The sequence below is a fragment of the Lipotes vexillifer genome, unplaced genomic scaffold, assembly GCF_000442215.2.
Source record: "Lipotes vexillifer unplaced genomic scaffold, Lipotes_vexillifer_v1.1 scaffold916, whole genome shotgun sequence".
Lineage (NCBI taxonomy): Eukaryota > Metazoa > Chordata > Mammalia > Artiodactyla > Lipotidae > Lipotes > Lipotes vexillifer.
In genome coordinates this window covers 4,226,557-4,238,290 of record NW_006798383.1, presented here as the reverse complement: position 1 = coordinate 4,238,290, position 11,734 = coordinate 4,226,557, and the positions used below count along the sequence as shown (strand labels likewise).

Sequence of the window (11,734 nt, the reverse complement as noted above, 5' to 3'; positions counted from 1 at the left end):
CAATTTCCAAATATTTCTTCCTCCTTTTTTTCTGATGAGAAACATTTGCATTTCAAAGAATGGCTCTTAGGTCCTAGAGAAAATGAGGGTAGGAAAGGCACAGAGAAGGTGTCCAGGTTTTCTCCAAGATGGAGTTTGGGGATTATATTTGCAGGACAATTCTGTTTCTAATATCCCAATATTTACAACTATTTTGAGATGAATAGAGGAGGTTTGGGGATTGACAAAAAAAGAATTGATGCACCCATCCACCTATTGTTGGAATGTCTCCTTCCCTCTGGATACATTTAGCTAAGGGGAGAACGCTAAAAAAAAAAAAAACTAGCAGGCCCTGAATAACAGTTTCCAATTTGGCTACATTTCTGATCATAAAGTTATTAAATCCTTTCAAATATCTTGTCAGGTTTCAGTTGGAACGAACTGAATATTTCTGGCAGTATTGAACAACCCAATAAATTTTAACTTTAGTTTCCCCTTGGCTGTTTAAGGGAATAATGTAGCAGTCTACCAGAAAAGCCCTCAGAATTTTGTCAACTCTGGGAGGGGCCTATATCGGGGCACTTAAGTTGATGTTGAAAAATTTGCGAGGGCCTTTGAGGAGAATCTTTTTTCCAGTGTTTCTTTCAGTTGATTACAATTGAGGCATCAATTTCTGGGCCAGTGTTTTGATGACCGCCTAGAAGGGTGTAATGGGGGACGCCTAGGTGTTGTGTTAAATACCTTTAGTGTCTCTAATTTTTCATTAGCCTTTACAACCAATCTTTTTTTTTTTTAGTTCATTTAATACATGCGCCATGGCTAAAGTGTGTGTGTGTGCGCGCATGCGCATGTGTCTCTCTCATGGGAGATGAGGCTGTTAGAGACAGTATTAGCACATTACTTTGAACACATTACTTTGTACAAAAATGATCCCATCTGTGGGAGATTCTGACAGAGAAGTGACTTAGAGGTAAAGTAACAACATGGTAGCGGCAAAAAAATGCAAAAGATGGTGGCACAGGGACTTATGTTCCTGATGAGAAATTCATTGAAGAATCAAGAGGCATAGTAATGAGGCAGGGTGATGTCATGAGGAGGCAACAGAACATTCTGCAGGCCAAGGCTGGCATCCCAGATCAGACACTTTACAGCTGACTGAAATCAGAACCAATTGCCAAATGTATCTGAGCCCGTTTCCTTATCTGTAAAGTGAAGGTGATATCACCAAAGTAAAGCATTGCTGCAAAAATGACAGAGACTGCACTTTCTAGGTACTTAATAAATACTGTTTGATGATGATGATTAGTAATTCTCAGTTTCCTCTGATTGACTGTAAGTTCCATGAATGGAAGAAACGCATTGATTTCCCTGCTGTATTGAGAGCATCTAGCACAGGGCAGGACGCATATTAAGAATCTTGTAGCTATTTGATATATAATGCATGAGTGAACAAATAATTGGGACAGAAGTAGACAACAGCAAAAACTAATGGGGTTAGGGAAGACAAGCTGTGGCAGCATCTCCAGGTGAATAAGAACATGGCCTTTGGAAAGAGAACTGGCTTTGAATATCAGCAATGCCTCTTAACAGGCTCCAGGCTTTCATGAGAATCATAATCCCTCCCTAAATGGGTTGTGGTGACGAAATGAAGAGCTATATGTAAAGGGCCCTGCACTGGGCATGCACAGAGTGCACACGCGAGCACTGACCGTACAACCAATCTTTTAATGAAACTATTTTGAAATTTCAGAAACTTTTGGAGCCTTCATCATGCTAATTAAAATAGGTATTCAATTCTGTTTGATTTAGGAGCTTTTTTTTTTTTTTTTTTTTTTTTTGGTGGTACGCGGGCCTCTCAGTGTTGTGGCCTCCTTTTAAGTGCACTTTTTAAATGATCTTATCTCTTTGGAATTTTCCTCATAATGACTGTTGTGATTCTAGATTGTTTTTAATAAAATCTTGCCATCTTGTTAGAGATCTTCAACTTCTAGGACTATAGTTTTTAAACACAAAGTAAGCAAGTATGCCAGAAGGTGACACACACAACTCTTTGGATATAAAGAATCCCATTGCTTTAGCTAGGCCTTTGGGTTTCTTAGAGTCATACTAATAATCTGGGGAGTGGAGAAAGAACTGAACCTGCAGGTCCCAAATAATGGGGACTGCAGAATGATTCCAAATAAATGGGGGAACTAGAGCTGCCACCAACAGTTCCCAACATGGAATCTGGGGATCCTGGGACAAACCCCAAAGGGGTTTCTTTTGGTTTTCCAGGTACCCACTTAGCAATAGCCTTTAGCTGCACAAAACAAGACAAACACCTTAATGTATTAGCAGTAAGTAAGAGATGTTACTGTGTCCTGGCCAGAAGATGGCCCTGTGCACACCCCGCCAATTCCCATGGAACCTTGGATTGGGGAAAGGATTGGACCAGCAAACCCCAAAGAGTGGGGACTGTAGTCTAATTCCACACCTATGGAGAGCTCCAGCTGCCCGCAACAGCTCCCAACATGAAACCTGGGGAAAGATTACAAACAAACAGAGAACTGCAGACCAAACTATCAGCAGTGTCCAATGTGGAATCCAGGGACAGAGCTAAGGGCTGGGTTTTTCACCTGGGGAATTGTGGTCTGAAAAGTTAGGGGCTGGGCTGTAGGCAGAAGCATCCGCCAGCTCAGTTGGGCTCTGGGTAGAATCATCTACAAGCTCAAGCTGACCTGTCCTGTAGAGGAAAGTCAATTAGATTGGGAGCTTGAGTGCAAAAAAAGCAGAGCTAACCAGAGAGGAACTCGCCAACCGCCCTCAGAAACAGTGAGAAAGGCAGTGAACTCAAAATGGTTCACGGGGTACCATGCCTTAATGTTCTGAAAGCCATCGGAAGTTCACTTTGGATCCCACTACTCTCACCAATCTGTTTAAAAAACAAAATTTGACCAAGTAAATTTGAAGGTCTAATTGGCTTTGTTCAAGGATTCATGAATCAGTCAGTATCCTGTCCAATAAATAGAAGGGCTCTCCAAGGGGTTGTACAAAAAGGCAGGTTTTTAGGCAGAAGGAGGGTTGGGCAAGGATGTTATTAGCAAAAGACAAGAAAGAATTGTTTCAGGCCAGGTCATCATTTTGTGGGGGAAGGGAACAACAGGGGTCTTATTATGCAGATTACCTCACTAAGTGCTGATCAGGAAATTTCGGATTGTCTACTTAGAGGTTCCATTCCTGGGAGAGGTTGGAATTGCAATTAAGTCTTGCTTTGCTCTTGTGGGGGCAAATGACTCCATTTGAACTTGTTATTTCTGGCTTTTAACAAAACCAGTAGTATTTTGTTACAGTAGCCCTAGCAGACTAATACATTTAAGGCCTATCTTCCTCCACTAGACTCTGAACTCCATAAGGACTGAGAATATATTTCACCACCAAATTCTCAGTTCAATGTCTGGCTCCAAGCAGGAGGCAATAAGCCAATATATCTTTGTTTAATTCATGAGTTAATGAGTAAGTGAATAAATGAGGCAGGGTTATGTTCATTTCATGCTGAAAGCTCTCCCTCTTCCAGGTCCTTCAATGCTTTTCTGTGAGATTAACAGCAGACATGTTGAGTAAATATTTATTTAGGGAAGGCAGGAACATCCCAGAAAACAAGAACCCCATAAGTGTCACATTCTAGACCATTGAAAGGGGTCTGAAATGAGTGACTTCAAGTCAGAAATATTGGGAGCTTAGGAGTGAGAATCCCACAAGGTGTGCTTGGTTGTCTGCTACCCTCCCATGCAGTGTGAGTACCCACAATAGCACAGTGTAGACATGCATGGGCACTATGCTACAGGAATTCCTCAGCTCCCCTCCAGGATCTTGGAATAATGCCTCAGAACAGGGAATCCAAACCTGGCATTGGGTCCCAAGAAGATGCTATGGTTCCAAAGAATCACCTGCGTGAGTTCTAGGGTCAGAGTTCCCATATTCCCAACACCAAGAGTCTCAAATTACTCTTTTTTGCCGGGGGGCGGGGGGGGGCGGCTATGGAGGGATGTGGACCATATTTAAAGTCTTTATTGAATTTGTTACAATATTGCTTCTGTTTTATGTTTTGTTCTTTTGGCCCAGAGGCATGTGGAATCTTAGCTCCCCAACCAGGGATTGAACCTGCACCCCCTGCATTGCAAGGTGAAGTCTTAACCACTGGACTGCCAGGGAAGTCCCTCAAGTTAGTGTTCAGGGGTCCCAGAAAGCCAGATGCTATCCAGGTGCTCATGAGAACTTTCTAGATTGGTGCAAATTGGCCCTCTTAGAAAAGTCTAATGGCCCCATGAAATGTACCTGGAGTTACAGGGCCTCTGGGAGTCCACACATGTCTTTGCATGTGTAGAGACTATGTGGGTGCTGAATTGAGGTGCAAGAATGTCCTTAACCCTCCCCAACAGTATCTCTCTCCATTACTAGGTGGCTAAATGCCTAAAATCCTGTCACTCACATCACTCCTTAGACTCAGCATTACTATACCTAGTTACTTAAAAAAAAATGAACCCTATGCCACTAATTGCTCTATATTTTCAGTCATTAATGTCTTACTCTGAATTAGTTCACCCACTGTTTCCTCCAGGTGAGATTGACATGGGTTGGGTCAGAATGGGGGAGAGAGGGAAAAGGTATGTATAGGGGAAACAGGTCTTGAATATAAATCCTGTCAACTTCACAGTTTTTCTAGGACTCAGGCTCAGACCTTGACCACAGGCCCCTACATGCCTGGCTACACCATGAGTCATGCACATGGGGATTTTGATTATTCCCATGGCAGCGCGCGAGGGGAATACCGGGTTGTGGCAGCTCTCTGGCTGTAGAAGGTAAGGAGGAGCAATAAAATGTCGTTTCCTTATTCTGAACAGTTGCTCCCTTTTCCCCATGGCCCATGAATTATTGATCCACCTAGAATGGAGAAGGTTTCTGCCTCCTGTAAAGTTTGATCCTGGAGGCGGATTTTTTTTTAATCCGGCAAGTGTCAGATAATTGGAAGGGTGGAGTCACACTGTAAATGCCGACACACCTTTGTCAGGACTTGTTTGGAAGCAAAGAACTGAAAGAAACAAGGGCAAGAGAAGAAGCAAACATTTTTGAAAGATCACTCAGCTGTAACACACCTTGACTGGGTCTGGATAAAAAAAAGTGGGAACAGCAAACGTCTAGAAGAAAACGTCAGGGGAAGGAGGAGAGAGGGGGCATTTACTCAAAGTTGTTTCTGATTCCGTCAACACCTCAGACTAGGTAAGTAATAGGAATTTGACCGTTTTCTTGTGAGATTTTAATTCGAGGTTTGCCACTGAGAACTTCAATGTTTGTCAGAGAATCTGAGATGGCATTATTTAGTTTCCAGTGTTCTTGTTGAAGTGATTAATTGATCATAAATGATTACTTTGGCTTATGTGTTCTATTTTTAGGGTAGGTCTTTTAAAGCAACAACAAGAAAGTTTTGTCAGTGGGAAAGAGAAGAAAAAGGCCAGTTAAGATAAAGTGAGCTCCAGTGGCCAGATTTCTTTGGTATTGTTTTCAGTATTATAAAACGACTTGTGTTAAATTGTTTTATTTAAAATATGATGAGTTTATAATTCCTTCTCTCTCAATCAGTTTCTCTCTCCCCACCCTTCTCGACTTCCTCTCTCTCCCCTTGACAGCAGAGGACAGCTCAGAGGTGAAGTTAAAGTGTAGGTGAGTGAGGCTTCTAGAAGTAGCCACTGAGAATTAAGAACCAAAGTGCTGCCCAGGTGTCTGTGCTGGCAGGTTCTGATAAAGCTCAAGGGGCTGGGTGGACACGGCTATATATCACGCTTGACAATTACTGTCCCTAATTTAAAGTAAAGTGGAATATCTGAAATGATATAATTAATCCAGAAACTTCCTGGAGGCAAACTTGGAACAAGAAAAAACAAAACAAAACATCTGTCTTACTTTTACTGGCCAATTTGGGCCAAAAGGAATTCATTTTGGGGTGAGAATTACCAGTTTAGGTATCTCACTGGACCACATTAACTACTAACTGACAAATTACCACTTTACTTTTTGAAGTGTAGGCAAAGCCTCTGGCACCTCACTTCTTTTGAGAAGCGGTCAATTAGTAGCCTTAAGAGTTGGGTTTGTTCTGTCCATAAAATGTAGTGAGTGAGATTTTTTAAAGAAATTTATTTGGAAAGGAGAATTGTTTCTTCTTACACCCACATGCTTTCTCTTAGAGCTAAGGCACAGATCAAAGTCGGAACTAAACTAAAGCACATGTCCAGCCCCCCATGGAGCCCTTCCGAGAATCAGAGGGGGCTTGCTTTACTCTCAGCCCCTTCAAAACACTCATACAAATCTGATCAGAGTTTACATGGGGGCAGTTAAAACAAGGAGTCCTGCTTCAAGCTTGGATAGAAACCCAGATTGGTGAAACCGATTTGACCTAAGGACTAACCACATTCTTAAATTATGCCTGACCAAAAGAAGTTTGCATCTGTCTGGTTTGGCTCATTTGCCATTGTTAGCGGAGGCAGGATTTAACCAAACATGGCTCGAAACAAGCGGCATAATCAAAAAGCCAGGGCCCAAGCTCCCTCACCCCTGGGTTATGAAAGTGGAGGATGCCAAATGCAGCAAGCTGGAGACCCATTGCTGGGGAGGCATGGGGGTGGGGTGGCGTGGAGACGCCTCTGAAACAGTTAACTCTAGGGCATGGGTATTCATACCCCCTGCAAACTGCTTGCCCCTTCTCTGTTAACAGAGCAATAGCTAGTGGGTGGTTTTCCCACACTTTGGTTATTCTGTTGTTGTTTTGTTTTACAATGTAAAGTATGCAGAGATTGGCAAGTAGAAAAACACTTAGCTTCTCTAGTCCCTTCTTTGTGTCAAAGACCAAGTGTTTCATGAGTTGTTATAATAAGTTCAGTGAGATGGTTTTCTGTTGGTATCAGCGGTTTGTGCCTGGGTCACACCCCGTCCTCATCGGAATAGTTTCAGGTGGATGTGACATCATTTAAATGAAGGGGAAAGGAAAGAACTTCATACAAGTAGAAAAATGATTTTGAATTGTGTTTTCTTACGTAAGAAAATGACACAGGATCATTTTTACATCTTCAAAAGAACATTAAGTATTGAAATAGCCACAAAGCAGTCCCTTAGAACTACGGATGGAAATTAACATAATTTTGGAATTAAGAACTTGAATGACCAGCTTATCCTCAGTTCTAGTTAAGTGGCTCAGACATCCAAGAAGTTTAAAATTATGCTACTTGACTGTGCTTCTATTAAGTAGTGCTTTTGGAGGAAGGTGTACGGATGAGCACTGCTGGGAGAGGCAGGCTCAGACACGGGCCTGGGCATGTAACTTTCCTTTCCCTTAAGTTACACTTTTTGAAACTACCGGCACTTAAAATATTTAAAAAGGAAGTCCTGTGGGAAAACTATAGGCCCCATGGGATGATCCCTGTCCAGATTTGTGCCTCAACCCATCATTTTCCTTTGATAACTCACAGAAAGCTTCCTATTACCTTTGGTTTAAAGGAATCCTCCTCCCAAAACATCTCTGCAATTTCAGACTATCAATCTGGAAAAGAGCTTTGGCAAAGTCAGCAGAGCTCCGTCCTGTGTACTTCAGGCCTGAGAAATCATTGTGTTAAGGCCATGGGATGCAGCCATTTAGGGGCTGCAGGCTGAGAGAGAGGCAAGAACCAATCTACCTGCACCCACCTAGGGGGCCTTCTATCCCAGAGCACCAGTCAGTGAAGAGCCCCCAGGCCCTGGAGGGGGGCATCCGATTTCTTAGCAGGCTGTCTCCTCACGCCCTCTGGAAGTTAGGGAACCCTTGGCTTTTTGCTGCAGATCTTAAGGCTTCATCACTGGGACCTAAGAAAAAGATGGGGGATACCTAGAAATGTCTGTTATATCTCGGGGTACAGAAAGAGCAAGAAAACACTTGCCAGTTCTGCTGCCTAGACGCTGAGACTCTTAACAAATGGAGTGGAGCTATCATCAGTCTGCCTTGATGGCTACAAGTGGAAACAACCCAGCCAAACCCAAATTTATAGCTGCCGGCAGCAACTTTCATTAAAGGATCACAGTAAGCAATAACTTGTGGGAAGTTAAAGTTTCCATGGATTGTTATAAACAGTTCCTTTCAGGATAATATTTCATATCAATTCAGGTGCCAGCCTAGGTGGCTCCCCACCAGCAGCCAGGGGCATTTGAATATTTGATCTCCAAAATACCTCCTACTTCACAGCTAATGACCAATTGGGGGAAAATAAAAAAAAGGAGAGGGATTTCAGAGGTACCAAAGGCAATTAATGCTTAAACAAAGGATTTCAGAGAAGGTGTCAGGTTGTAGGTAGGTTGGTGTGACTAAGTCATACAGGTAATAGCTGGAATGCAGACAGTCACAGGCTAGGTTTGGCCCTCAAATGAGGTTGGACTCCATTGTTAAATTGCTTATGGAGCCCCTGCTCTTTGGCTCTGGGAAACATACCTGCAAAGAACTGTGTCTTCTCAGATGCAGCCAGGAGTTTTCCCGTGATGCCTCATTCCTTGCTGCATTTAAAAAAACTCTGATGAGCAAAAAGTTGGCACATTCGATCAGGCCCTGACGCTAAGTGTGTGGATCTTGGTGAATTTCCGTGGGTAGTTGACCAGTTGGTCTTGTGAGGTCTTGATTTTCAGTGGGAAAGTCACCCAGGGCTGCACTAGGACTTCTGTCGGCCCTAGATAATTTTGCCTTTGTGGATGTCCTGCCTCCAGGAAAAAAACAAGCAACGACAACAACAACAACAACGAACAAACAAAAAGAACCTGCATTGAAAGAATATAATCCAGGTTGGATTGTGTTCATTTTTCCTTTCGATTATAAAAAAGTTCAAACATTTTTGTGGGCCCCTGAAAGTATGATGGGGCTAGGAACTGTGCCCACTGCACCTAATGGATAAGTAGACCCTAAGGTCACCAGACAGGAGAAAAAGACTAAAAGCGTTCAAGAAAGGGTTGTCCTGGGCAGAAGTAGCTTTCTCCAGAATTCTAGGATCCAATTTGAACTGCATCCAAAAAATAAACGAGGAGGAAGGGAAGGTTGGGGACCTGGGAGGAGAGAACCACAGGGAAAGCCAGATTTCAAGTCCCTGCAGAGCCTGAGACTGGGAACTACAGCCAAATGCACCCAGTTGGTCAGGGATCCTTGCCATGGTCTCCTGTGTGTTCAAGCCTGAATCACGCTCCTCCCCCACCCCCCAGCCCGGCCCCACCCCTTAAGTCAGCCTTGCCTTATCTCATCCAGGCTTCAGGACACAGCGGACAAGATCTCAATGATTTTTCTACTCAGAACACAGAGTAAGAGTGAAGGGAGAACATAGATGACATATACAAATATTTTCCTATGTATTTCAATAGATTTTACACTGATTTTCTTCATGTTTTCACTACTTATGTCTGTAAATAAGCATAGTAGGGCTGGTGTGTTACAAAGAGAAAGTTTCATGTTGTAAGAAGTATAAAGTTCCACACAAGTATGACCATTATGATTTTTATCCTGATTTGAATCCATCAAACATCATTCTCACATCTGAACTCTAAATAATGTAGCATGGATGTCTTATATTCGTAGAGCTCCATATAGAACACTGAACATTATGGGATACATCAAAATGAATTAGTCGAAAGCACCATGTGCTTTGACAGATATCCTTCAGCTATGTGTTACTTGGGCAAAAAGCAGAAGTTTTATAGTCAGGGCACCAGATCTTCTATGTAAGACCTTTAACATTGAGCAGGGGCAGCCTGCTCAATTAGACCTTAAAAAAAAAAAAAAGATCCCAATACAAAAGAATAGAATCCAAGGTGGAACTATTAAATTACTATCTCACTGATACAAGAAGTGGGAATGACTCATTAAAAAATACACACACGGGGCTTCTCTGGTGGCACAGTGGTTGAGAGTCTGCCTGCTGATGCAGGGCACACAGGTTCGTGCCCTGGTCCAGGAAGATCCTACATGCCGCGGAGCGGCTGGGTCCGTGAACCATGGCCGCTGAGCCTGCGCGTCCGGAGCCTGTGCTCTGCAACGGGAGAGGCCACAACAGTGAGAGGTCCAAGTACAGCAAAAAAAAAAAAAAAAATTAACTGAAATCTCTTGCATTCCTATACACTAATGATGAAAAATCTGAAGGAGAAATTAAGGAAACACTCCCATTTACCACTGCAACAAAAAGAATAAAATAACTAGGAATAAACCTACCTAGGGAGACAAAAGACCTGTATGCAGAAAACTATAAGACACTGATGAAAGAAATTAAAGATGATACCAACAGATGGAGAGATATACCATGTTCTTGGATTGGAAGAATCAACATTGTGAAAATGACTATACTACCCAAAGCAATCTACAGATTCAATGCAATCCCTATCAAATTACCAATGGCATTTTTAATGGAACTAGAACAAAAAATCTTAAAATTTGTATGGAGACACAAAAGACCCTGAATAGCCAAAGCGGTCTTGAGGGAAAAAAACAGAGCTGGAGGAATCAGACTCCCTGACTTCAGAGTATACTACAAAGCTACAGTAATCAAGACAATATAGTACTGGCACAAAAACAGAAATATAGATCAATGGAACAGGATAGAAAGCCCAGAGATAAACCCATGCACCTATGGTCAACTAATTGATGACAAAGGAGGCAAGGGTATACAATGGAGAAGACAGTCTCTTCAATAAGTGGTGCTGGGAAAACTCGACAGCTACATGTAAAAGAATGAAATTAGAACACTCCCTAACACCATCCACAAAAATAAACTCAAAATGGATTAGAGACATAAATGTAAGACTGGGCACTATAAAACTCTTAGAGGAAAACATAGGAAGAACACTCTATGACATAAATCACAGCAAGATATTTTTTGATCCGTCTCCTACAGTAATGGAAATAAAAACAAAAATAAACAAATGGGACCTGATGAAACTTAAAAGCTTTTGCACAGCCAAGGAAACCATAAACAAGACGAAAAGACAACCCTCAGAATGGGAGAAAATATTTGCAAATGAATCAATGGACAAAGGATTAATCTCCAAAATATAAACAGCTCATGCAGCTCAATATTAAAAAAACAAACAACCCAATCCAAAAATGGGCAGAAGACCTAAATAAGCATTTCTCCAAAGAAGGCATACAGATGGCCAAGAAGCACATGAAAAGCTTCTCAACATCACTAATTGTTAGAGAAATGCAAATCAAAATACAGTGAGGTATCACCTCACACTGGTTAGAATGGGCATCATCAGAAAATCACAAACAACAAATGCTGGAGAGGGTGTGGGGAAAAGGGAACCCTCTTGCACTGTTGGTGGGAATGTAAATTGATACAGCCACTATGGAGAACAGTATGGAGGTTCCTTAAAAAACTAAAAATAGAATTACAGTATGACCCAGCAATCCCACTACTGGGCATATACCCAGAGAAAACCATAATTCAAAAAGACACATGCACCCCAATGTTCATTGCAGCACTATTTACAATAGCCAAGTCATGGAAGCAACCTAAATGCCCATCGACAGACAAATGGATAAAGAAGATGTGGTACATATATACTATGGGATATTACTCAGCCATAAAAAGAAATGAAATTGGGTCATTTGTAGAGACGTGGATGGATCTAGAGACTGTCATGCAGAGTGAAGTAAGTCAGAGAGAGAAAAACAAATATCGTATATTAACGCATATATGTGGAATCTAGTAAATGGTACAGATGAACC

The 11,734-nt window shown here is 42.0% G+C and overlaps 1 protein-coding gene across 1 annotated transcript in view; it reads left to right on the top strand.

The window, feature by feature from the left end:
• Positions 1 to 5,095: 5,095 nt before the first annotated feature.
• COL17A1 (collagen type XVII alpha 1 chain) overlaps positions 5,096 to 11,734 on the top strand; it is a 51,104-nt gene continuing 44,465 nt past the window's right edge. The window contains exon 1 of the mRNA XM_007470439.1: positions 5,096 to 5,235. The gene's annotated coding sequence lies outside the window, so the exon portion shown is untranslated. The remainder of the gene's footprint in view (positions 5,236 to 11,734) is intronic.